A 27,287-nucleotide genomic window follows, 5' to 3' on the forward strand; every position below is an offset into this window, starting at 1 on the left:
CTAAATAAAAAAAGAAAAGAAAGACAATTCCCATCTGCCAGCGCTGACACAACACAGATGTTGAAATGGAGCAGCAAGGAGTTTGCCCGGCCATCATAAACTACTTCAACAGGCAATTACAACACTACAAAGTCTCTGCAGAGAAACAGGACAAAAACAAAGGAAGAAAGCAGAAACAAGGGCAAACTTTAGAACTAAACTCTCTAACTGGAATTGCAAACCACGGATGGGCTCAGTAACAAGATGGGGAGGACAGAAGACAGAATCATAAAACTTAATGACAGAACGCTACAACCGCCCAAGTCTAGCAACAGAGAGAACACTTTTGTTTTGAAAATCCAGCAACAGAGCCTTAGGGATTTGTGGTATTGCCAATATGCCAACAAAAGATCCAGGATTTCTGTGATGATCGTTCCAGAAGAAGAGGGAAAAAAAATGAGGGTAGGGATGAAAAAACGTATTCTGCTCAAGAGGGAAAAAAAAAAACCTAATAATTTCCCAAATTAGGCAAAGATATAAACCGAAAATTCAGAACCCCAGGTGAATAGCAAACAAGAGAGTCCAGAAGGAAACGGTATCAACACGCAGCACAGTAGACTTTGTAAAGCCCGAACAGACAAGTGAAACATTGAAACCACCCTTCGCCTGTTAAAAAAAAAACAAAAACAAAAACAGATAAACAACAACAACAATCAGTTCCCCCATCAGAAACCAGAAGCAAGAAGCAAGGGGTAAAACAGAGCCAACCCTGAGTCATGTAGCCATCAAAAGTAGCCTTCAAGAATGAAGAGAAACTCAACACATTTTCAATGGAAGAGAAGAAAAGGGGGTGGTTAATGGGTGTTCTTGACTTTGAACTGGCTCTTTGGGGTGGTCTTCGGAATGTTGAGAAGGACAAAAAAAATACACATGCATAAATGTCTTCATTTCCTTTCCTGACATACATTTAGTTTGGAAACAGAATTCAGCATTTTCTGAAGTGTTCAATGTATGGGGAAAACGTGGTTAGGCCGATCCCGCTATAAGTGAAGGTCTCAGAGAACTCAGCAGAAAGGAACATCTTTACACAGCAGGGTTTTTTTATGTGTAATGCTGATATGCTGGAGCCTTGTCTGCTTGTGCATAATGCTTAGAAGCGCCACGGAACACTATACACGGAGATACCTCTTAAAAACTATTGATACGTGAAAGTCTAATTCTAAAACCTTTCAAATAAACCACAGAGAGGCAGTTTAAAAAGGGGAGTGAGTACCCAGAAAACAAAAATTAAATAGTTCCAAATAGCGTAGTCATTGCAATTGATTGACAGAGGGAATAATAAATGTATTAGTGGTCATTCTTCTATCATCCGTTGTGTTTGACAAAGAGGTTGGAGAGTAGGTAGGTATGTTTTTACTTATACAGCTACTACAATTTTCTTTCTTTGTAGAGAGGGTTTTGTAATAGATGGCAGGCTTATGGTGGCTAGTTCTAGTATTGAAGATGGTTGGTGTCTGGAATAAACTGCTGGCCAGACAGCATGAACAACTGGACAGGGAGGATGCAACAGCAGAGGAGATAACACAGGAGCTCCCAGATCATGCCTAGAGCCACGGCTTTAAGAGTGGAATGGAAAACAGCATTAGACTATATCAGTGATTTCATATATCAGCAATGCATTAGAGTATACCAGGAATAACTTCATATATCTGTAACAAGTGAAAAGGTAATAAAGCTTTAGGGTTAATCAGCTTTGACTCACTGTGAGAAAACCTCAAATATAAAATTTCAAAGAAGAAAAACTCATTTTAACTTACTAGTTTCAGAGGGTTCCATCCATGATCAGTTGGCTCTGTCGCATTCTGGGTTTTTGTGAGGCAGACCATCTTCATGGGAATGTCTCATGATGGAATGCCTACTCCATGATGGGTGAAACGTAGAGAAGGGTGAGCTGGAGTCACAATACACTTCAAGGACTCACCCCAGTGAGCCTGTTTCCTTCCACAGGGCTCCACTTCTGTTAGATTCCATCTCTTCCCAGAAACACCAAGACGAGCAACCAAAATTTTAGCAAATGAGACTTTGGCCTTCCGGTTTGTGAAGTGTCTCAAAGCAAAGTGTAATAAGTTGCATATACAGAAACAATTACAGAAATAACTGTCAATGTATCCAGAAAAATCACACTGACTCGATGTTAATGTGACTCGTGTTTAAAAGGTCATAAATTGAATTAAAAGTCAGCTACATGCTGGTTCTATGAATAAAAGTCGATTTTGAAGATATGATGCTAAGTTTTTTAAAATGACATTTTTTCTGATATGGCACATAAAACACGACTATTATTTATGGACACATGCAATCAGAATGCAGAAACAGACACACTAGGTAGACAGTTCCCTAACTAAAACAGTTGTTCCTAAAGAGGGCATTAGGAAGTCTAGAACAAGGTGCCTAGGAAAGGTGCTACTTCACAAACTTCTACATCTTTCATTTGCCTAAAATCCAGGGAGAAATAACCCTGAAATTGACTTTCTCATTTTTGTATTCTATAGCAAGGTTGTGGGTATTTGCATATGATTTTGAAGGGAGCTACACAGGGACCACTGAGTTCCACATACAAAGGCTGATGGGAACAGCAACCTCAGCGGCTGGTCTCACTGCCTCGGGAACCTTTTAGAGTCTTATCTTAAATGCTCATAACTCTGCCCTTTGATGGCTCTGGGATTTGATTTTTTTAAAGACTGGGCCGTGTTTAAAAGAGGACTGAGCTAACTAGGAATAGATGAATGCAAGATAAAAGAACCAACCAACAAACAAACCAATCCCTACAGAAGGTCTAAGAATCCTAAGGAGGGTTAAACTCTCGTTCCAGTGTGTGAGAGGACAGCGATATTTGTGTGGCTTACATAAAAGAGTTTCACTGCTACAGAGCCGTAGGAAACTCAAAGACTGTTTCAAGGTGGCCCTGACATGGGAAACACAGGCTTATTAGTTGTTTGTAGGGTGACACGCTGATCAGGGGTCACGTGTGTACTGCGCTTCTTCTTCATTCCTGCCATGACCATGAATTCAAAGCGGTTAGGGGTGTGCTGAGCCGAGATAGGCCAGCTCTGATTCAACTGACTTCTTTCTCATTCAGACTCTCAAGATTTATGGCTTGGAAGAAATCCAGGCCGACAGAGACTGGCATTTGTTTGGCAGGGACAGAATACCTAATATTAATGAGGAGTATTTTTTGTTTTAAGTCAACTACTGGGCAAGCCACTGCCTTTCTTCGTTTCTGAAAACAGTGCAGGTGGAAGGCGTATGTAAATGAGGCTTGTCTGCAAACCCCTGCTTGCACATAAGCCAACTTTTCCTGCTTGAGTGGTTTTTTAGAATCACATTAAAACCTATTCATTATTTTAATATTGAAGGCCAACTTCTCACAGACACATCTTCTTGGGACGTCCCGACCACCAGCTGTGGAAGCCAGGAAGACTCAAAGGCTCTGAGAATTTCGAGGGATCAACATAATGGTGTCTGGCAAGGCATGAGAGCGCAGTCCATCTGTCTGCTGAGGGTGAGAGGATCAGAAAGTAGGCTCAGTGTAGATGAACTCTGGGATGCAGGGACACTCAGCAGTCACCTCTCTACTATGTGCATCCTTAGACACATACATACTTGGGTATGTGTATCCCACGCATACACACATATGTACACACCTGTTCCCATGTACCAGATGTTCCAACGAAAGACAGAATTACACGTCTCTCCTCTCTTCTTTTTTTTCTCTTTAAATGTAGATAAATGCAATCAAGTTGTATAACTTCTTGACGAAGTGAAACCTGCTCAGTGTCACTTGTGGCTTTAAGTGTCACAGTGTTGGTGGTTTATAGGATGAAATCAAACTTGTAAGATATTTACACGTGTTCGAAAGAAGGCGAGGACTCTCTGTGGTCTTCAGAAGCAAGGCGATGAATACATACCTTCCCCAGTTTGTTCACAGTGATACTACAATGTCCATTGTGACTGAGGCTACCCATGCTGTGGGAAGAACAAGCTTCCAATATGAACTAATCCAAAGCAACAACCGATTCTCAGTAATTTATCCTTAGGGATGCGATAAAAGACACCCGTATCGATTCATTTTGGTCTTTGTCTATACAAGAATGTGCAGGAAACAACTATTGTAACCACTATTTTATGGTCTAGGAAGTCTCATTTTTTTTCAAGGCTTTTTTTGACCCAATTTCCCCTCTTGCTCTGTCACTATTTCTACAGATGACGTCTTTCTGGAAAGACACAGACCCTGGAATCAACCTTTCTCACTGTAGCGAGCCTGTCACAGTCTGGAGTGACAGCAGAGCCCAGGCCTTTCTGCGCTTTCAATCCCACAAAGGCCACAAAGGAACAGAGCAGGATCCGTGACCGATGACGAAGCTGTGTCGGGAGGAAGACGTTGATGCCACTCCCTGCCATACGTCATGCTGTCAATCCGTGACTTTCCAGGATTCTTTGAAACTCATGCTATTTTTAGTGGCTGAAATTTAATATGTGTCACTTGTGGGTATAAATTTACATATCACGTCCAGGACATACAACACTGCACACTGCACACAACACTGGGATCTGGGGAAAATGAAGGTAGGGATTACTACGAAACTGGCCTTTGTTATTATCTCCAACCAGCAGAACAGAGGCCAAACAAAGCCTTACCCTGGTATTCTTGACAGCCCATTGTCTGAACCCATATTAATTATCCAGTTCCATCGTCCACCTTCTGGGAGATCATTCGAAGGGTTCTTTCCCCAAAGCTCTGTATCTCTGCTGGGCTGCCTGTGACCTTGAGAAAGCTGTTTCTTCTCGTTCACATCCATCCGTCCTTATAGCCATACCTAAGCAGTAAGACCTGGGTGCTTATCTTTCTTCTGCCAAACACAGACTCCACTGAGTATAAGAAGAGGAGCTAGGAGAGTTATTCCAAAAATACTGCCTATTGTAGCAGGCATTACCCATCATCCCAGAGATGATGCACACGACATTGGGATGTGCTGATGTAGTGCAACTGCAAGGAGCCCTGAGGCCACTGTGTGCTGGCAGGGAGGCTCTGCAAGGTGCTTTGATATGTCAGATACAGACAGGACTGGTTAGCATCTGAATTGCAAATGCGCATCAGTGGAAAGCAGGGGTTGGGGGTGGGAGAGCACTCAAGAAGCCAACATTGGGGAAAGGCTAGAAGAAGCTGAGGAGGAGGGTGACCCCATGGGAAGACCAGCAGTCTCAATGAACCTGGACCCCTGAGATCTCTCAGGCATTGAGTCACCAACCAGGCAGCATACATACACTGGCTGGTCCGAGGCCCATGACACATACAGCAGTGGACTTCCTGGTCTGTCCTCAGTAAGAGAAGACAAATCTAGCCCTTGAGAGACTTGGAGCCTTTGGGAGTGGGGAGGCCTAGCAGGATGTGGTGGGAGTATGGGGATATTCTCTTGGAGACAGGGAAGGAGGAATGGGATGGGGAACTGTCGGAAGATGGAATGGGAAGAGGATAGTGACTAGACTGCGAAAATAATTTTAAATTATTTTTTAAAAGAAGCCAACATGACAGCCACTTGCTAACAGCCTTTTAATTTGGTGGATGAGGAAACCATCAGATAGGAGGCCAATGTTTTATGGGTTTGATGATAATTATTTCACACTTCCTGGCTCATAAACCTTACCAAGGCGTTACTTAATATTTTTTTCAAATATCAAAGTAGAACTATCATTTCTTGGAGTGATTCCAATCATTTCAAATTGACATGTGAGGGAGAGTTGTGTATATTACATATAGATACACAGGAAGAATTCTGACTGGACCTGAAGGCACAGGCCTGTAATTACTGACACTCCAGAGGCCTGAGCAGAATTACAAGTTCAAAGTCTACTTAGGCTAAGAGCGAATTCAGATCTAGCCTGGGGTGGAAGATTCCTGCCTAAAAAGAGAGAGGATAAAGAGGGCCAAGAGTGTAGTTCAATGGTAGAACACTTGCTTAGCATAACAAGACTCTATGTTGAATCCCCATTACACACACACACACACACACAAACACACACACACATCTCTGATTCTTCATGCAAAATTCCTTGGTAAAACTGTCATGAGTTACCATATACATGCACACTGGTGAAGGAGAGGGAGGAAAGAGGAGTGAATGAAGCCAAGGAAAGAGAGAGGGTGATGGAGGACAGAGAATGGAAAGGGGGAGGGGAGGGGAGGGGAGGGGAGGGGAGGGGAGGAGAGGGGAGGGGAGAAGGGGAATCATATGGAGAAACAGAAGGAGGGGGATGGGAAGAGGAGGAAGAGAAGGAAGGAAGAAGGGCTAGGAGAAGGGAGGACCCAAGAGACAAGGAAGAAGGAGGAAGAACAGAGCCTCAGCCTGAAAGAGCTTTTAGGATGAACTTTTGGGACACTTTATTACCATCTCTCCTTTTGAACAAAAGCCCCATATTTCCTGGCTTGCTTTGCCACTGTTCCGAGGAGGAGGCCCTAAGTGATGTAGAAAAAGTTCCAGCCGTCCACTCAATTTACAATCGATCGAGCAAACCTGCCAAACTCAAGGGACACCACGAACGAACGGTGCTTTCCCCAGACGGGAAGATTCCTCTCTCATCTTGAAAACTACCTACATTTAATCCGGCCATTTTCTTATTAAACTATTTGCATTTTAAAAAAAATTCTTCCTTGCCACAGAGACTGAGTGGAAAGTGCCTGGTGTTGAAGTTGGAGCACATGCTAGGCACAGCTCAGGGGGCTCTGCCCTCAGCACCCTGGAGGCAGGACCATGACAGCACACGTGGCCGTGCCTCTAGCCTTGTGTTCTTTCTGATCTGAGCATTTCTCGCTTGGCCTTTCTCAGGTCAGCAGAGCCCTAAGCTTGCTGACTGTTGGTTACAGATCCTCCAGTGAAGCAGGAGCTCAGAGCTAGTGGCCTCCGAGAAGAATTCTTCCTCTAGACACACCATAATTAACCTCAAAGCTAAAGGCCATTTGCTTTGTGCATTGGTCCTCAGGTGACATCTGAATGCCTTGGTCTTCATAGCACACACTTATTCATACACAGGAAGATAATCACTGCATCCTTTGAAAGTCTCTCTGACTACTAAAATGGCCTATGATCTTCAAGGTTTTCTCTCTAGGCTATGGGGATCATAGATATCAAAGCAGGTGAGTTCAGGGCTCTGGGAATGTCTCTCTGGCTGGAGCACCATTGGAAAGATTTGACCCTGTCCAGACATGCAACAATGTATACTTATCCACCCAGAGAATCGGGCCAGCATAGCTCTAAACAGCAACTTCCTTAGCAAGAATTTACCCTGGGCTTTGGGATGTGTCTTAGGATCCAGGATGAGCATCTCTTGCCAGGGCTTTAAGTTTTATTTTCGGCTTTGGTATATTTCTCAAGGTATAACATACACAGTTCACTTATGTTTCGTATACTCCTTCTGCACACAGCCTAAAGGTAGGTTTTTGCGCTATCTTTAGCACAGGTTATAGTTTGACTATGAAATGTTCCTGTCAGGATGCTGAGCTGGTGGTACTGTCTTGAGAAGCGGTATAACTTCAAGGCTAGTAAGTGGGTCACTGTGAGTGTACATTTGGCAGCTATTCCTGGTCCACAATCCTTTCCTAGACCTCTGCTTCCTGTGACCATGAAGTCAGAAAAGGTCTCTGGACCATGACTGAACCAAGTTCCCAAGAAGATCTTTTCTCCCCTGTCTTCGTGCTGTTAGGCCATTTATCACAGTGACAAATATCACAATGCTGATTCATACATTTTAGCTGCAACTTCTCACCTGGAGTCTGTTAGTTATACAGTGCTTGAAACATTCAGAAATTAGGCCTTTCAGCCTTTAGATTTGTCAGTTGTCTATTTATTTCTTCCTTTCTCCTTCTTGCTCTTTCTTTCTCCATTCTTTTGTCCTCATTCGTGTGTGTGTGTGTGTGTGTGTGTGTGTAAAATGAATGTATGTCATGATTTTATTATTACCTGTTTTACTCTAATGTGTTGGCTTCTCCAATGTATAGGCCCTTTGAGTTAAAAGAAACAAATCAACCAGATGTGAGCTGGAGAATATAATGAATTCACCCCACATGCTTTCAAAGCCTTAAGCAAATGACTGGCCTGGCCCTGCCTGGGGCCCTGGGTGGCATTCATTCCTTTTGCCTCAGAACCCAGCTCAGGCAGTACCCACATATCAGAGGGCATCCTAAGCCTCCTGAATTGGCCATAACCTTTATAGGATCACAGGGAGAGATATTAATGGGGGATCTGGAAAAGTCTGGTGAAATGTCAAGTGTTTAGCAGTGATCTTTCCATCCCAGAAAGGTCCACTATCATGAAAAGAGAAAAAAAAAAAAAAAAGCCCTGCCGCTGGCATCGAGCCATCCCATCCCTCCCACAGTGAAGTTCCTGGATACACCCTTACTATTTCAGATTAAAAGGTCCTGGAGCTTTGTGGCTGGCTGGGTAATCCGCTGCCACACAGACCATTGTCCCACTTGAATTCGCCATAAATACAGAATAAGCTCCTTCCATGAGCTCCCCGCTTTCCGAGAAGGCTGAAAAAAACTCCTTGGTAACTGGGGCCACTTCCCATCCAGGGCAGAGGGATTTGCAAGGCTGCTCCCTACCCCCATCCCAGCCACACAAAGCTAGCATGCTCTCTCTCTCTCTCTCTCTCTCTCTCTGTGTGTGTGTGTGTGTGTGTGTGTCTGTTTGTCTCTCTCTGTCTCTCTCTCCAAGAACTTCATGGCAGGCAGAGAAAACACAGCAAAAGCACATGATGTTTGACATTAGAATATCGTGAGACATAGGAGTCTGGCTAGTTGACAAGGGTTGCACTACCACAGCTAGGAGTCCTGCCTCCTCCTCCATGAGATAATGTCAAAGCTGCTTCCTGGAAATGCTCTGAAGTCCCCAAGACCCCAAATGTATCTGGGCTCATTGTCTTTTGCCAATTTTTTATAAGGTTTTTAATTTTTTTTCTGGTAAAGTTCATTTTTATTTATAAAAGATTCGTACGTTTTTAAAATGTAGTTAACTGATGCTTAGAACAAAAATAGACATACTAATGATCACTATGCAATATTTCCATACACATATATGTTTCATAGCACTGAAAGCAGACAACACATATCTCTTCAACCACTTGGCATTTCTTTTCTCTTTTATCCCATGCATATCTGATGGATGCATGGATGAGCAAACACCATGTTGTGCATACGGAGGTCAGAGGGCAACTTTGTGGATTGGAGTCTCTACTTCCACATTTATGTGCATTCCGGGGCAATTGAAGTCAGGTTGTCCTGCTTCCTAGGCAAGCATTTAATCTACTGAGCTGTCTTCAAGGCTCATTTGTCCTTTCTTAATGACAGAGACTTTACAACTCCTTTCTTCTGGCTTCTTGAAGTGTACAGCACATGCCTGTTATCCACAGTCACTCTACTGTGCTGTAACACCTCAAAGCATCTTGCTCCTGTCTAACTCTTAACACATCATCGAATGGCCAACCACTCTCCTCCTCCACCCTCTCATTCCCTCCACCCCCTCCCCAGCCTCTGGAAACTGAAGCTCTGCTCATCTTCCAGGAAACTGTTTCTTTAGATTCCACAGGAGAGTGAGATGTGTTGGTGCTCTCTCTTCTATGCCCGCCTTACTTCGTTTTGATGGTTACCAGTTCTGCCCAAGTCACAAATGTCTTGGGGGTGAGGTGGAGTGGGAAGAGTTATTGTTACTATTGTTTACTTCCCAAGATCTAGAATCACCTAGGAAACAAACTTCAAGACGTATCTATGGGGTCGTTTCTATATTGGATTGAGAAGAGTCCAACCTTAAGACTAAGTTGGAGTTCCAGACTGAATCATCAGGAGAAGGCAAGCCGAGAATCAGCATTCATCGTGCTCTTTCTGATTGTGGACCCTGTTGCAGGCTATTTGACTATTCTACACAGAAAACCTAGTTCTTAACAAACTACAAAAACATATATAGAGACTGTGCTTGTCAAATGTAGTTAGGTGTGTCCTGTAGAGATGCAGTTTGGGTGTGCCTCTAAAAGACTCCATAGATAAGAATGCTAAAGAATGGAATGTTCCCTCCTATTTTAAGGCAAGTTCCTTGTGTTCTTTGCTCTTCGACCCACTGCCTAGAGCTACCCCACCATAAGGGTGAAATGGTTTGGCCCCTACTGACTCAGTTTGGAGCCTGCCCCACATGCATAACAGAGATGTGGTTCGGACTGCCAATGGTCAAGGGGAGTACCTAGAGATCTCTTTCTTTCTTTCTTTCTTTCTTTCTTTCTTTCTTTCTTTCTTTCTTTCTTTCTTTCTTTCTTTCTTTCTTGCAGTTGGAATTTTGACAGAGCTCTCTCTCTCTTTCTCTCTTCCTTTCCCCTCTCTCCCCTCTCCCTCTCCTCTCTCCCCCCTCTCTACCCTCTTCCCTCTCCCCTCTCCCCTTTCTCCCTTTTTAGCTTGAAAGAGCCTTTGTAGATAGAGCTTAGGTTAAGAGATAGAAATTTTCTGTCTGGGCTTGCAGGACAATCAAGAAACAGCTGGCCAAGTAGAGTAGTAGTCTAGGAAAGAGAGCTAAGGACCTTTGGGTTTGAAGGAGCTCAGGAGAAAGGTAGACTAGTTCAGCAGAATGACACAGATAGAAAGATTGCTAAAAGCTAGCAGCTTTGTTGTAGAGTTAGACTTGTAAATAAATACTTTGTATACAGTTAAAGTAGTTACCTCTCTGAGCCAGCAGGTTTTTACCTCCATTTATACTTCCCATGTCTTTATTTGTATAAATAAATAATTTAAATGGTTGCAGGATACAAAGTGGTAGTCACCTCAAATCCTGTTGACAAGCTTGCCCCACCATGAGACTACACCATTGAGCTATCTGTCAAAAATAAAACGTTTTCCTCTTTAAGTTACTCTGGTCATATAAACACTAGTCACACCAAGGAGAAAAAGTAATTCATAAAAAGGATACATGCTATCTTTTCTTGTTTGAATGAGACATGTCCCAAGGCTTCAAGATTCTAAACCAGTGATGCCTAGACTGCCCTAGGCCACCCTCAAGAAGTGGCTGAACAGGAAAGTGCTCTAGGAGAAACCTACAAGTTCCGGGCAAATCTTTCTCCTACCCGCTTGCAGAAGTGTTACCAAGGTGTATATCAGTGGGAGAACAGTTGTGATGTAGGACAGTGGGTAAATACACTCCACAAGAACTTATTATAAATTACATAATGGCTGGACAAGAGTTTAAAGATAAAACCAAACATGGAAATAAAGATCTTTGAGGAGGCAGAAATGTAAATGGCCTGGTCTAATATTTATACGCTGTATGCAAGCGTTAAATTATAACACGTTCCATAAGAACAAATGTTACGCCAATTTAAAATTTTAAAAATAAAATGTAAGAATTCAGCCTCCTTGTTCTTTTGTGCTGACTACTGAGCAGAGTGACAAACCCCTGACTACTTTTGATGTGACTGATTCTATAGCAGCCTATTCTTTCTTCTATGCCAAGTCAGGACCACCCTAGAGAGTGGACCCTAAGAGGATTAAAGCCCCAGCATGCTGAGATGCTGATGTTGAAAATGAGCAGTTGCTAGAGAGAGGAAAACAGCTCAGGGGACCCCAGGTGGGGAGGGTACCACTTCATCCTTCTCTACCTCACCCACAAACCAGATGATGGCAGGTTAGAAAGAAAAGGGCTGAGTTTTATGAGTCGTTCCAAAAATCTTGTAGCTACCAGCCTCCTAACTTCCCCCTTTGTTCCCAATTACAGTAACTAGTGAGGCTTTCTCCCCTATTGTGGCACAGTTCAAACCATCTTGAAATAGGATTATATATGTAGGTACCTTCAATCTATTAATGTTCATTTTTAAATCCAAATTAAAGCTAAACGCCACAACATGCAAAATTAGAATTAAATGAAGCCTGTATACCTCTTGGATCTGTAAGAGATTTCATATCCATCTCTGGTTTAAAGATAGGTTTGAAATAGAAATCAATCTTTGTACTAAGAAAAACAATGAACTGGAAAGCTACGCATGACAGAATTTGTATTAATCCATTAATAGTTTAGCATTTATCCCTAGTGGTCACTTTATAACAGTGTCAATTCTATGACTAAAATTTTGATCAAAATGCAGCATCCAGCAACAAAGTAGAAAAGTGTATAATATCTTTAAATGAATAATAAAAGCTGGTTCCATCATGGTTGAACTTCACAAATACAAATCCTGAATCAAAGCAGAGACCTCAGCTCTTGGCAAGTGGGTAATGAATTTAGGCCCCTCCCCCATCACTTTGTTCTCCTGACACCTGCCCACATCTGGAACACATCAAACAACCCCATCCTTGAGGTAGGTTCATTATATCCTCCAAATTCACGATCAATTAGGAAGTGATGGTGAAGAATGTTTGGAATAAAAAAAAAAAAAATGAATGGGAAATGACCAGAGAAGACAGGGTCTCAAATGAAAGTGTCACCTTCTTGGTGACCAAGACAAGGAGCCTAAAGCTGAGTCCAGGGTGTACGCCTTTAAGTGTAATGGCTTTTGCAACACTTCTTAAATCAGAGGAAGGTAAGAAAGTTGCCTCTATAATCTTTTACTAAGCAAGGCCAGGATCTTTGTCAAGGTACATCCTTAATTCGGCTAGCTTTTGTTGGTCACAAAACTGTATTTTTGTAATAATACAAATAACTATATATAAAAATACTTCCATACAAAGTACTTATATACAAAAATAATTATATATAAAAAATATACAAATAATACAAAAAAGCAACAAGACAGGACTGGAGAGGAAGCTCACTGCCTGAGAGCATTTGGGTACCATCAGGATCTGCATTAAGATCCTAGCACTGTGTAATAATCCAGGTATCATTTCACCATGCCTATAACCCCTAGGCTCTGTGGGGAGTCTAGACCAAAAGATTGCTGGGGCAATCAGTCACAGCGCCTAGCTTAGTGGAAAATGTGAACTCCAGGTTGAAGGAGAGACCCTGCCTCAAAAAAAGTAAGGCAGATACCAGGTATGCTCCTCTGCAGTCAGTATAAGCTATCACATGTACCCTTCCTTATGTGCATATACAACACACCCCCCACTCACACACACGGGGATCAGGGGAATAAATGAGATCACTGATGTAGGGGTGGGATCCTCCTATAGATTAAATAGACGGAATCAAGATGTCCCCAGAGGTTGATGTAAAGGCTCAGACACCAGGCAGTGGTACTACTACAAAGTGACTGTAAAGTCTTTAAGAAGTGAAACTTAATGGGAAGAAATAAGGTGACCACAGATGTACTATTCTTTGAGAGTGCCATAGTGACCCCAACTTGCCCCTTATACTGGTGTTTTCTGATCACCAGAAGGTGAACAGGCATCTTTTACCACATAATATACATACATACATACATACATACATACATACATACATACATATGTATAGTGCTGTCGTGGCCAAAATCAACAGAGAGAAACTTCTGAAACTATGAGCTATTTTGTCATAGCAACATGACCCCTAAAGGGAGTATGGTTCTCACAGAAAATCTTTCCCATAGACAGGCCTATGTTACCATGCCTTGTTATAAATCATCTGACCTGGAGGACCAAAACTTTGTGGTAGACAGAGAAAGTCTGTCCTGAATCTACAGGATGACCTGGAATATGGTGAAGCCATAAAAAATTTTGGGAAATTCAAGCCTTATAAAATTGTACTTAGAACTCGGAGTCCTGTTTGGGACACTGAGAGTTGTCTCTGAAGTGGGAGACAGCTCCCTCTTCTCATTTCACACACCGTCCACACCACAGCCCACAAGTGTGTGGACACAATTATCTGTACACCTAACCAAAAAAAAAAAAGATAAAAATTATTGATACCAAGAGTGTGCCTCAGAGAAACAGCTGTGGCAATGTAAATTTGAGATAAGTTTAAGCTCTTTCTTCTAACCTATATCATTCTAAATCAGCTCCCACATTAATAAGCTGAGAAAGACATGTCTTAGGCAATAAAGAAAGTTGGAGGAAAATTGAAATCAATTTAAATACTCTGTCATTTCAAATTTCCAAAGTATAAGTAGACTCTAAACTGACATTACACTCAAAGGGCAGACTTTCTCTGTCTACCAAGGAGGTATTTATCCTCAGGTCACATGATTTATAAGGAGGCAAAGATAGGGACATGGCTATATATGATGGTATCCAAAGATGAGGTCATATGCTCACTAAGGAGGTGTGACTGGTCCCAACCAGGTCTGTCCAAACTACCTTTCTATTGCTATGATAAGACACCATCACCAAGCAACTTGTAGAAGGAATAGTTTAGGACCTACCGTTTCAAATGGTTGGATTCCATCATGGTGGGGAGCGTGGCAACAAGCAGGCAGGAACAGTGTCAGAGCAGTAACTGAGAACTCATATCTTGAAATATAAGCATGAGGCACAGAGAGATCAACAGGAATGGTGTGAGCTTTTAAAGCCTCAAACCTGCCCCCTCCCATACACCTCCTCCAACAAGGCTACTTCTAATCCTTCCCAAACAGTTCTACCAAATGAGGACCAAGTGTTTAAATATATATGCCAATGGTTTGAAAACCACCACAAGGTCTTTTACCCTTCTGAAAATAGTACCCGAATTCTTACTATCTGCTTTAGCCCCTAAAAAAGGGGGGAACTACAATGGAACAATTACAATCTTGTGTAATGGAGCAGTTAAAATCTTGAGACTCAACAGACTGGCTTTGAATTTAAGATCCATTCACTTGTTATGTGACTGACTTAATTTATTTGTGCCTTGGTTTTCTCATCAGAAAAAAAAAAATGGCAATAACAGCAGTGTCAAATAATAATAGTGCTGATCTTCTAACTTAGCGAGGATTAAACACTCGTGAAGCTTCTAAGAAGTGTCTGAGCTTGTACTGCATGCCCGTGACAAATGTTTGTGTAATAAATAGGTGACCTAGTTAAGCACAAAAAGACCTTTCTAATTGTCTCTTGGCCTGGGTGACAAGGGGGCAGGGTGTTCCTTAGAAGCTGATGATAGACAGGATGTTAATTGTTCTGGATTTGAAGAAGATAGACGTTGAGTGACAAAAATTTTCCTGGGAAGATGCAACACACACACACACAATCTACTCTCCCCAGTTAGGGACCTCACTACAGACCAAGGTACACCTTGGTGATCCAGTGAGTTGTATGGGGTTACTTACGGGGATATGATCAAGGGAGCAGAAATGACTCCAAGACAGCTACATCATCAGTGCTCACCCCAGCATGGGTGACAACTCAAAAAAGCTGGAAACCTGGAGCACAGGGCACAGCCTTGCAGGCAACTCAACAGGTTTGAGAGGGTCCTTTCCAAGCAACGCTGGTCTAAACCTCCTCCAGGCAGCTGGCTGGGTTACTTTCCAATTCTTCCAGGTGGCTTGTCTGGTCTCGGGGTCTCCTTTGCAGCTTTGCTTGTCTGAAAGTCTTCTCAGAAGCTCAGCAAGACTAAACAGGGACTCAGCTTTTATAACTCTGGGAGGGAAGGGCCTGCTGAATCTGGTCAGTTTCAAGAACTTCCTGGCTTTGCTTTGTTTAGCTCCTTGTTTAAAGAACTTCTCTTCAAGATACAATGTTTCAATCTCAGAGGCAGCTGAAACACAGCAATAGGAAAAGTATCAGAAACATGGCACTGATTACTTTTTTTTAGTTGCTATGATAAAATACCATGACCAAATCAATTTCTTTCTTTTTTTTTTTATTAGGTATTTTCCTCATTTACATTTTCAATGCTATCACAAAGGTCCCTCATACCCACCCACCCCCAATCCCCTACCCACCCACTCCCCCTTTTTGGCCCTGGCCTGTACTGGGGCATCTAAAGTTGGCAAGTCCAATGGGCCTCTCTTTGCAGTGATGGACGACTAGGCCATCTTTTGATGCATATGCAGCTAGAGACAAGAGCTCCGGGGTACTGGTTAGTTCATATTGTTGTTCCACCTATAGGGTTGCAGCTCCCTTTAGCTCCTTGGGTAATATCTCTAGCTCCTGCACTGGGAGCCCTGTGATCCATCCAATAGCTGACTGTGAGCATCCACTTCTGTATTTGCTAGGCCCTGGCATAGTCTCACAAGAGACAGCTATATCTGGGTCCTTTCAGCAAAATTTTGCTAGTGTGTGCAATGGTGTCAGTGTTTGGAAGCTGATTATGGGATGGATCCCTGCATATGGCAATCACTAGATGGTCCATCTTTTTGTCACAGCTCCAAATTTTGTCTCTGTAACTCCTTCCATGGGTGTTTTGTTCCCATTTCTAGGAAGGGGTAAAGTGTCCACACTTTGGTCTTCCTTCTTCTTGAATTTCATGCGTTTAGCAAGTTGTATCTTATATCTTGGATATCCTAAGTTTCTGGGCTAATATCCACTTATCAGTGAGTACATATTGTGTGAGTTCCTTTGTGATTGGGTTACCTCACTCAGGATGATGCCCTCCAGGTCCATCCATTTGGCTAGGAATTTCATAAATTCATTTTTTTAATAGCTGAGTAGTATTCCGTTGTGTAAATGTACCACATTTTCTGTATCCATTCCTCTGTTGAGGAGCATCTGGGTTCTTTCCAGCTTCTGGCTGTTATAAATAAGGCTGCTATGAATATAGTGGAGCATGTGTCCTTCTTACCGGTTGGGACATCTTCTGGATATATGCCCAGGAGAGGTATTGCGGGATCCTCCGGTAGTACTATGTCCAATTTTCTGAGGAACCGCTAGACTGATTTCCAGAGTGGTTGTACAAGCTTGCAATCCCACCAACAATGGAGGAGTGTTCCCCTTTCTCCACATCCTCGCCAGCATCTGCTGTCATCTGAGTTTTTGATCTTAGCCATTCTGACTGGAGTGAAGTGGAATCTCAGTGTTGTTTTGATTTGCATTTCCCTGATGATTAAGGATGTTGAACATTTTTTCAGGTGCTTCTCTGCCATTCGGTATTCCTCAGGTGAGAATTCTTTGTTCAGCTCTGAGCCCCATTTTTTAATGGGGTTATTTGATTTTCTGGAGTCCACCTTCTTGAGTTCTTTATATATATTGGATATTAGTCCCCTATCCGATTTGGGATAGGTAAAGATCCTTTCCCAATCTGTTGGTGGCCTTTTTGTCTTATTGACGGTGTCTTTTGCTTTGCAGAAGCTTTGCAATTTTATGAGGTCCCATTTGTCAATTCTCGATCTTACAGCACAAGCCATTGCTGTTCTATTCAGGAATTTTCCCCCTGTACCCATGTCTTCGAGGCTTTTCCCTACTTTCTCCTCTATAAGTTTCAGTGTCTCTGGTTTTATGTGGAGTTCCTTAATCCACTTAGATTTGACCTTAGTACAAGGAGATAGAAATGGATCAATTCGCATTCTTCTACATTCAAACTACTTTTTAAGTTGCTATGATAAAATACCATGACCAAATCAATTTCTTAAAAAAAAAATAGTTTATATTGACTTATGCTTCCAGAGAGGTGAGAGTTCAGCATGATGGGAGGCATGGTTACAAGAACAAGATACTGCGTTCATTATCTTCAAATACAAGCACCAAACAGTGGCAGCCAGCTAGAAGTGGCACAGGGCTTTTAATCTGGTATACTCCCTTCACCAAAGGCCTTACCTTTTAAACCTTCTCAGAGAGCAACATTAACTGGGGCCCAAGTGTTCTAATATGCTAACCTATGGTGAGCATTGTCATTCAGACCACTCCAGGAGGTAGGACTAAAGCCTGAGGAGATAGATAAGTGTTTAAGAGGAAGAAGAAATCAGTATGCCAGGGAAGGTATCTAGAAGTATGGATGCCACAGTACTCACTAGGTTTGTGAGGGGACACCTGGTACAGGTGGTACACCATGAGTTTCTTATTGTTATATCTCAATTCTCTGGGACTGATGTCTGAGCAGATCCCAAAAAAGGATGCTCAGGAATGATGAGGGTGGGCATAATGGCATCTGGCATCTAAGTGTTCTCTATATAGGGCATATGCCATGGTTAGAGGGTGCAGAGGCAACAAGAGACAGCCTGCAGCAGGAGACAATGTGACAGCCTGCTGGGAAAGTATACTACTTCCTTGGGCAGTACAGTGGCTATGAGATGAAACAGGGCCATCCCAAAAGGCAGCCAGCCACCAGCACCCCTATGAGAGAGTTCTGTGTCCACTCAGAACTCTGCTAGGATGCTTAGGGACTCGGGAGCTGCTAAGATGGTTGGACTAAAATTATTCTAGCCCTGTTGCATTATGTCTGCATGCTTCTAAGACAAAAGCCAGTGAAGATCAAATTCTATAAAGCTGTTCACCAAACCTGAGGCACATAATGTCAACAACCGATTTGAGATTCATGATCCTTTAAATGGCTGTTAAGCGAGTCTCTTATTTCCTGCCCAGGAAAAGAGAGCTAAGAGCTGTTAATTTACTGGCTTAAATAGACTGTGATGGTTAAGAAGTCGATCCCATACTTGACTCCAAGTTTTATAACACAGAATCCATGTTCTTTAGTCACACTTCATCCAAGTGTAATGAGATATGGGATGGCTATCTACAGGAATAACACTAATTAAAGAAGCAAAACGAAACTATAATATCTGAGGCATAAATGCAACGGCTGATCAGAAATGTAAAAATAAGCAAAAATTAAAATGCTGACAAGAGAGTTTTGATAATTATTCACAAGGATTCATCATCATTAGCAGTTTGTATTAAATTGCCATACACTCATCTTAAATCACTGTTTCTATAGACACTTTCACTTGATAGCCATAGGTTACAAATGGTTCAGCTATGACCCGTAGGGCCTCCCCCCTCTGCCCCCCTTATCTCCATGTCTCATGTTTCATGGAATTACAAAAATAAAATTTTCTGTAACATTTTTACACATACACACACATACATACACAACTTTGGTGCTCAGGGACTCAAAGCTTTCAAAGAAAATATACCTTTGTATAGGATAACATCATCCCCAGAAAGATAGGAGTGAGATGTGAATCTCATCAGAAAGCATGGGTAACCAGTAGGACTGTCCACACTCACCTTCCACAGGAAAGCACTCACTATACCCTCAAGCGAGCCTGAAGGTCTCATCTGTTCATGAGGCTGATATTTCTCTCGTCCTCTGTATTGAATATCAAATTCCTGCAACCTTAGTGGCTTGAAGCAAATCCCTTGGATCGTTTTACATTCCTGCAGTACAGCGATCTGGGCAGGACTTAACCAGACACACTGTTCAGTCTCCTAAGGCTGTCAGAGGGGGGTCACAGCACGTTCTCACGTGTGGACTGTGGTTGTCTTTAAGCTTGTGTAGCCGATGACAAAATTTTGGCTCTTGGCTATTACCAGGGGCTGAGGTCTGTTTTGTTATAGCCATGGTTGCTCCTTAGAGCTACCCGTTGATCCTCATTCTGTGGCACACATGAGCAAAATAACTCAATAGCAAGCAGTAGCTATTCTTCTGGGGAGTTGTGTGAGGAGAACTTGGTGTCACACAGCCCTTACATTTTCTCATGCTCTCTGCCATACAGAAATCAACGGGAGACAAAGAGACATTTGTCTATGTCTTGCCTCCTGGGAGCCAATAGAACAGAAGGTTCAAGAGACTAGGAGGGAGTAGCCATGCGTTCCAAGTTGCCTCTCTATGGAGTGATGGCAAAAGGAATAGATCAATATGCTTTCAAAAAATCCATGCTCTTGAGAGACAGATGTTGTCAGAGGTTGAGAAGAGTCATGTTACTATTCCAAGGCCTGTACCACAGGAGACTCAGGATGATGTCCCAGTGCACAAGCCAATCAAGTACAGTTCACCCCTGTACCCAGGGTCATCTAACTGCACCCAGTGTCACTCAATGTCACCCAACCTGGGAATCACAGTCATTGGCAGTGGTTAAGTTGCCTTTTGTTTGGCTGGGATATGGGCCTTCAACTCCTGTCTTGGCCAATAAAAACAAAACAAAACAAAACAAAACAACAAAAACAACAACAAAACCTTCTGGCCCTTTGAGATACTCTTCTTATATCCAGGGGCTCTCTAAGGTGAAAAGGAAAATAGTTGTCATCTTGGGTAATAGAGACAACCTGAGCTGTGATTATCAGCCTTTCCCCCTCCACGATAAAGTCCTACCATGGTCTAAGAGACTCATGGTGACTCTCATATTTGCAGTAGCCCAATATATTTGGAGTCACCTTGACCAGGAAAGGGCAGAATCTCTGATAGTACTGTCTCCTGCTCACCTCTCCCTCTCAACTATGAAGGAGCATACAGCTTTCAAGAGCTTGGTGACCCGATGTCTCGCCAACTCATTTCTAAAAGTAACTATGTTACAAAGCTTGATGAGATAAAATTTCAAAACTAGATGACTCTAGCTTCAACCCCCTAGCTCCTTATATTCTAGTTGTTTGCACTGGGCCAATTGTTCATAAGTATTCATTTCTTCCACACTAAGTGAAGGATCTTGCTTTACTAACCTCACAGGATAACTGTGAGTGGTAACTGAACACTGATGATGATGCCTGTGTTAGCTTTGCCTGAAGGAATGCCCAAATAGCTAAGCATTATTGCTGCCTTTGAGGGCATGCCCAGATGCCCTTGAATTGGTGGCCTGAATAAGATTAGATGGCCTTCCATAATGTGAGTGGGTACCATCAAGTCCACTGAGGACCTAATAGAGCAAAATAGAAAGGGAGTTGAGTTTATTTTAACTGCTTAGACTGAGTCATCACTGTTCTCCTGCCTATAGCCTGGTTCTCAGGGATCTGGTGTTAGAGTGGAACCTGTATCACTGGCTCTCCAACCTTCAGAACTTTGGCTTCACTCCTGGCTCTCTTGCATGTCCAGATCACAGACGGAAGACCAGGGGTCTTCACAGACACCATAATCACGAGCCAATAATTTGTTTTTAATAGGTGACTCACCGATGATAGGTAGATTATATAGCTAGATGGATACATGCAAACAAACAAACATACATGCATATACACAGAATATATACATAATACATTCATATATACATACACAATACACATATACATACACACATACATAGGCATTTATTATAAATACAGTCATGTACTACAGTCACATTTGGAGCACAGACCCAATTGTATAACCCATTTGACACCTGTCATGCTGTGATTAAGACTGCAAATCTGGTGGGGGGGAGCAGAAATTACCCTCATGCCTTTGGGTCTTCCCTCACCTTAGAGCATCTCTCCTCCTCAGACCACACAGAGAATCAAGAACCTTTCAGTATCTGATGTGAGGAGTGTATGAAACTCACATGCAGCGGTTGTGATGCAGTGTGCAGAACCAAGAGTGGGCAGAACAGAAGCTGCTCTGGGTCTCTGGCCTTGGTCCCCTGTTCCTGAACAAAGCCAGTAGCTGACAGAGGTTCCAAAGGTAGGTGGCTGTTCTAACCCATGCACAGCAGACAGCAGGATTCCTGGGAGTAAAGCCCTCCCTGTTGATCACGGGTTCTCCCAACTGTTCCCAGTTTACTCATCCCAGCTCTGAGCTTAAAATCCCCTGCCCGTGACATGGCTGATGGGAGTGACATGCCTGGTGGGATTACCCTTACAGGATTCCTGGCAAGCTGAGCCTCCTGTCATCGTCTCTGCACTCAGATGGGTTGAAAGGCCAGCATCCTGATGGTTAACAAAGCTGGTTGTCGCCCAAGGGAGGTCCCGGCAACTGCCTCTTGGGGGTCAGGAAAATACACCTCCTCCTGGATGGTTCTGCATTGTCATTTTGCCTGGAATGGGTGTGCTGGGGTTTTCATCATATACCTGACAAAGCAACTTATAAGATGGGAAAATTATTTTTGCCTCCTGGATTGTGACACTCCGTGGTCATTTAGCTTCGTGTTTCTGGGTCTACAGTGAGGCAGAATGCCATGGTACAAGGGCATATATTGGGCAGAGCTGGTCACCTCATCATGACTTGGAAGGAGAGAGACAGGGACACAGGCAGGGGGTATCTATGCTAATAGGCTTCCTCTTTCTTTCCCTTTTGATCCAGCTGGGTCCACAGCCTATGGGACAGAGATACCCAAGCTCACAGCAGGCCTTCTGCTTTTAGCTAATCCTCTCTGGAGCCGCACTCAAGGACATGCGAGGTGAGGTGTGCTTTACTAGTCTCCTAAGTGTTCCCCAGCCTACTCAAATTGGCAGCCAAGATTCAGTGATCAAAGTTGGATCATTTTCGGAACTCCATATTAGAGGTATTTGGAGCCCTTCCAATGAAAGAGAAAGTGATTTCTTGGTTAAGGTGTCTATGACTGTGATGAGACACTATGACCGAAAAACAGGGAAGAGTTTGTTTTCATAACCTAGGTCACAGTTCATTGGCCTAGAGGCAGGAGCTGATGCTGATGCAGATGCTGATGCTGATGCAGATGCCATGGAGGAGTGCTGCTTACTGGCTTGCTCTCCTGTTCTTCATGGCTTACACAGTTTAGTACAACCCAAGGCCATCAGAAGAAGCACCACCCACAGTGGGCTGGGCCATCGTCCATCAATCATTAATCTAGAAATGCTGGACAGATTTGGTCATAGGCTAACATGATGGAGACATTTTTCTCAACCCAGAGTCCTTCTTTTGACCTCACTCTAGCTTCTGTCAATTGACAAAAACCAAACCAAATCAGGTCACTAGCAATCATGAGAACAGCTGCTGTGCATCTACTCCTTTGTCACATCCCAGGCTCACAGACCACATCCATCCTTTTTCTACCTTCTTGTCTACATGGGCGTATCATTGCCCAGAGCAAGCTTTACTTGGTTCTCTCATCTTTATTCCTCATGAGTCTGCAAATGTGAGCAGCATCCCAACCCCTCTCCTCCATAGGAACATAGACTATCCAGAGCATAACATCTAATCAATCAGTGCTTATTAAGAAACAGTATGGCACATCTTCTGGGTATATGCCCAGGAGAGGTATTGCTAGGTCCTCCAGTAGTACTATGTCCAATTTTCTGAGGAACCACCAGACTGATTTCCAGAGTGGTTGTACAAGCTTGCAATCCCACCAACAATAGAGGAGTGTTCCTCTTTCTCCACATCCTCGCCAGCATCTGCTGTCACCTGAATTTTGGATCTTAGCCATTCTGACTGGTGTGAGGTGGAATCTCAGGGTTGTTTTGATTTGCATTTCCCTGATGATTAAGGATGTTGAGCATTTTTTCAGGTGCTTCTCAGCCATTCGATATTCCTCAGTTGAGAATTCTTTGTTTAGCTCTGTGCCCCATTTTTTAATGGGGTTATTTGATTTTCTGGAGTCCATCTTCTTGAGTTCTTTATATATATTGGATATTAGTCCCCTGTCTGATTCAGAATTGGTAAAGATCCTTTCCCAATCTGTTGGTGGCCTTCTTGTCTTATTGACAGTGTCTTTTGCCTTACAGAAGCTTTGCAATTTTATGAGGTCCCATTTGTCAATTCTAGATCTTACAGCACAAGTCATGGCTGTTCTATTCAGGAATTTTCCCCCTATGCCCATATCTTTGAGGCTTTTCCCCACTTTCTCCTCTATAAGTTTCAGTGTCTCTGGTTTTATGTGGAGTAGATCCACTTAGACTTGACTTTAGTAAAAGGAGATAAGAATGGATCAATTCGCATTCTTCTTCATGATAACTGCCAGTTGATAGAACACATGCTCCACTATGTTCATAGCAGCCTTATTTATAATAGCCAGAAGCTGGAAAGAACCCAGATGTCCCTCAACAGAGGAATGGATACAGAAAATGTGGTATATTTACACAATGGAGTACTACTCAGCTAGTAAAAACAATGAATTTATAAAATTCCTAGGCAAATGGATGGATCTGGAGGGTATCATCCTGAGTGAGGAAACCCAATCACAAAAGAACTCACATGATATGCACTCACTGATCAGTGGATATTAGCCCAGAAACTTAGAATACCCAAGATACAATTTGCAAAACACATGAAACTCAAGTTTCAAGAATAAGGAAGACCAAAGTGTGGATACTTTGTCCCTCCTTAGAATAGGGAACAAAATACCCATGGAAGGAGTTACGGAGACAAAGTTTGGAGCTGAGAGGAAAGGATGAACCATCCAGAGACTGCTACACCTGGGGATCCATCCCATAATCAACCACCAAATGAAGACGCTATTGCATATTCCAGCAAGATTTTGCTGAAAGGACCTGATATAGAGGTCTCTTGTGAGGCTATGCCAGTGCCTGGCAAACACAGAAGTGGATGCTCAGAGTCATCTATTGGATGGAACACAGGGCCCCCAATGGAGGAGCTAGAGAAAGTACCCAAGGAGCTAAAGGGGTCTGCAATCCTATAGGTGGAACAACAACATGAATTAACCAGTACCCCCAGAGCTTGTGTCTCTAGCTGCATATATAGCAGAAGATGGCCTAGTCGGCCATCATTGGGAAGAGAGACCCCTTGGTCTTGCAAACTTTATATGTCCCAGTACAGGGGAACGCCAGGACCAAGAAGTGGGAGTGGGTAGGTAGGGGAGCAGAGTGGGGAGGAAGGTATAGGGGGCTTTCAGGATAGCATTTGAAATGTAAATGAAGAATATACCGGATGAAAATTTTGAAAAAAAAAGAAAGAAAGAAAGAAAGAAAGAAAGAAAGAAACAGTATGGCTGCCCTCCCATACATAGGCCCAACAAGCAGCTGGCTAAGACAGACATAGATACTTAAACCCAATCCTTGGACTGAAGTCAGGGAACCCTGTGGTTGAATCAGGGAAAGACTAGAAGAAGCTGAGGAGGAGGGTGACCCCGTAGAAAGACCAGCAATTTCAACTAACCTGGACCCCTGAGATCTCTCAGACACTGAGTCACCAACCAGGCAACATACACTAGTTGGTCCCAGACCCCCGATATATATACAGCAGAGGACGGCCTGGTCTGGCCTCAATGGGAGAAGACTCATCTACCCTTGAGAGACTTGAGGCCCCAGGGAGTAGGAAGGACTGGCAGGCGGGGGAGGGCCATCCTCTTGGAAGAAGGGAGGGGAGGAGGGATGGGATGAGGATCTATGGGAGGGCAGACCTGGAGGGGACAGTGACTGGACTGTAAAAAATAAAATTAAAAAAAAAAAAGAAAGGAAGGAAGGGAGAGAGGGAAGTAGAGAGAATAGTTGGGTGAGTGTCTGTTTCCAGATAAGAAAACAGGCTGGAGAAACTAATGTGCCCACACTTCCCCAGCTGGCTAAGCATGGACCTGCTTTTTGCAGATGGGCATTCTGCCCTGGAGCCCTATCTCAATCTTACATTGCTCTGTTAACCAGCAAGTTTCAGGCTTACATGGAGTAGAGCTCTTCTTGTTGTCCTTCCTCTCACTATCTCAGTTACTATCTACTACTACATAAAGAGTAGTAGTTTATCCTTCCAAAAGTTCCATGCCAATCTCACAGGTGTGCAGGAGCAGGAGAAGAGCAAGCCAAGCAGTTGTTTTTGCTCCTGTGAATACCATCTGATTCCTCCCATCGTCACCTCACCCCATCCCTGCCCTAGTAATGGGCAGCCAAGCTCTTCCCCATCTTGCTAGTTGCCATGGAGACCCACTCTTTCAAGCTGTGTACACACATCCTCCACAAAGAAAGTGTTAAATGGGCAGAAGGCAGAAAAGTTACTGCAGCCGGGCAAGCCCATCTGCACAACAAAGTCAGCCAAGCTCTCCACCAGCCCCTGTGCAGGGTGCCATCAAGACCCAGCAGGCCTACACCAGCCCCAGCCCCTCCATGCTCAGACTTGGTGATACCACATTCCAAACATCATTTTCCGTTCTTGTGCTTGCCAGGCAAAGCTCTGTATGTAGGTAGAGCACCCTTGCCTAATGACCTTGGCCAAATCCAGTCTCTCACACCCGTGTGGGTCCCCTTTGTCCCCAGGCTAACACAAGAGGTGGTAAAGAATGTAAGCTAAAGATTGAGACTGGAAACATCTTAGTTGAGCTAGGAAGTCCTACAGTGTGTTTTGCCATTCGGATCCATCAGGAAGCTGGAGAAATGCTGCCTTCACTTTTAAAATTATAACTATCAATTTATTATTGATTATACAGGTCAAACAGGTTAATACAGTTTACCTTGACATTTTCATATAGGCAACTATTGTACTTTGCTTAAATCCACCCTCTCTATCAATCCCCAGCCCCAACCCTTTCTCCTTCTCTGATAGTCCCTCTTCTATCTTCAGGTTTTGTTTGGGTCTTTGGTTTTGTTTCTATGTGGAAGAAAATGTGTGGCACTTTTCTTCCTGCATCTGGCTTGTTTTTGCTTAACACAGTGGTTTCCTCTTCTGTCCACTTTCCTGCAAATGATGCAGAATTCATTATTCCTTATGGCCAACAAATATACCGTTGGGTTCCCTCATCTACTCATGTATTGTGGGTACCTAGACTGTTGTGGATAGTGCTGTGATAAGCACAGGTACACAAATACCTCTTGTGTATCATAATCGAAATTCCTTTAGCTATATGTTTAGGAATGGATAGCCAGATCCTATGGTACTTCTACCTTGAGTGTTTTTGAAGACCTTTCATACTGATTTTCTGAATGGATGCGTTAATTTGAACACCTACAAACAGCATATCAATAATTCAAATATCTGACCAAATAGCTAAAGGAAAGAAAAGTCTGTTTTGACTCGTGGTAGGGAAGGCATAGATGAATGGGTGTCCGTGGTAACTGAAGCTTGCTCTGGCAGCTGTTCATGTGAAACATACAGAAAGTAGAGACTACAGGCTGTGCCCCATAGTCAGGTATACCTTTGAAGACCCGCCCCTAAAGACCTATTTCTACCATCCAAACCTGAACTCAAGAGCTCCACAGCTTTCAAAACAGTGCTACAAAGACCAAGAATCCCAAGAAAGAGCCTGCAGGAAATTTTCTATTCGAGCCATAACAACATGATTGTTCTACTATGTATTCACTTTTCTGTTTTGTCTTGTTGATTGGCTATGAATGGTGAACTCTCAGCTGTAGCTGTCATTGGACAGTGCTTATACATCTATGGATCATTTGGCTTTTCTCTTTTGAGATCTGTTTGTTTGAATACTTGGCACAGTCTCTGACTGGCTATTACTTGCCCCTTTGCCTCAGGACTTCATCCTTGACTTTTGCTGATGGATGGGTGCGCCCTTACGTCCTCTGCAAAACTTCAAAGGGCTAAGGTGCCTGCACATAGCTCATGAAAACATGGCGTGCCTAAGTTCAGACTTCTGACTGATCCCCTTATTGCCAATATCCTGGAGAGAGTCATACCCCAAACTCATAGGCTTTGCCCTCCCTC

At 43.2% G+C, this 27,287-nt stretch overlaps 1 long non-coding RNA gene across 1 annotated transcript; it reads right to left on the reverse strand.

Moving 5' to 3' along the window:
- Window positions 1-1,755: 1,755 nt before the first annotated feature.
- On the reverse strand, window positions 1,756-19,240 carry Gm41752. The gene is made up of 4 exons (XR_877480.2): window positions 19,052-19,240; window positions 15,217-15,644; window positions 14,341-14,428; window positions 1,756-1,894 (listed from the first exon to the last, which is right to left on the reverse strand). It is a non-coding gene; the product is annotated as a predicted gene, 41752 (long non-coding RNA).
- Between the last annotated feature and the right edge of the window lie 8,047 nt (window positions 19,241-27,287).

Source organism: Mus musculus, chromosome 18 (genome assembly GCF_000001635.26).
Source record: "Mus musculus strain C57BL/6J chromosome 18, GRCm38.p6 C57BL/6J".
NCBI lineage: Eukaryota > Metazoa > Chordata > Mammalia > Rodentia > Muridae > Mus > Mus musculus.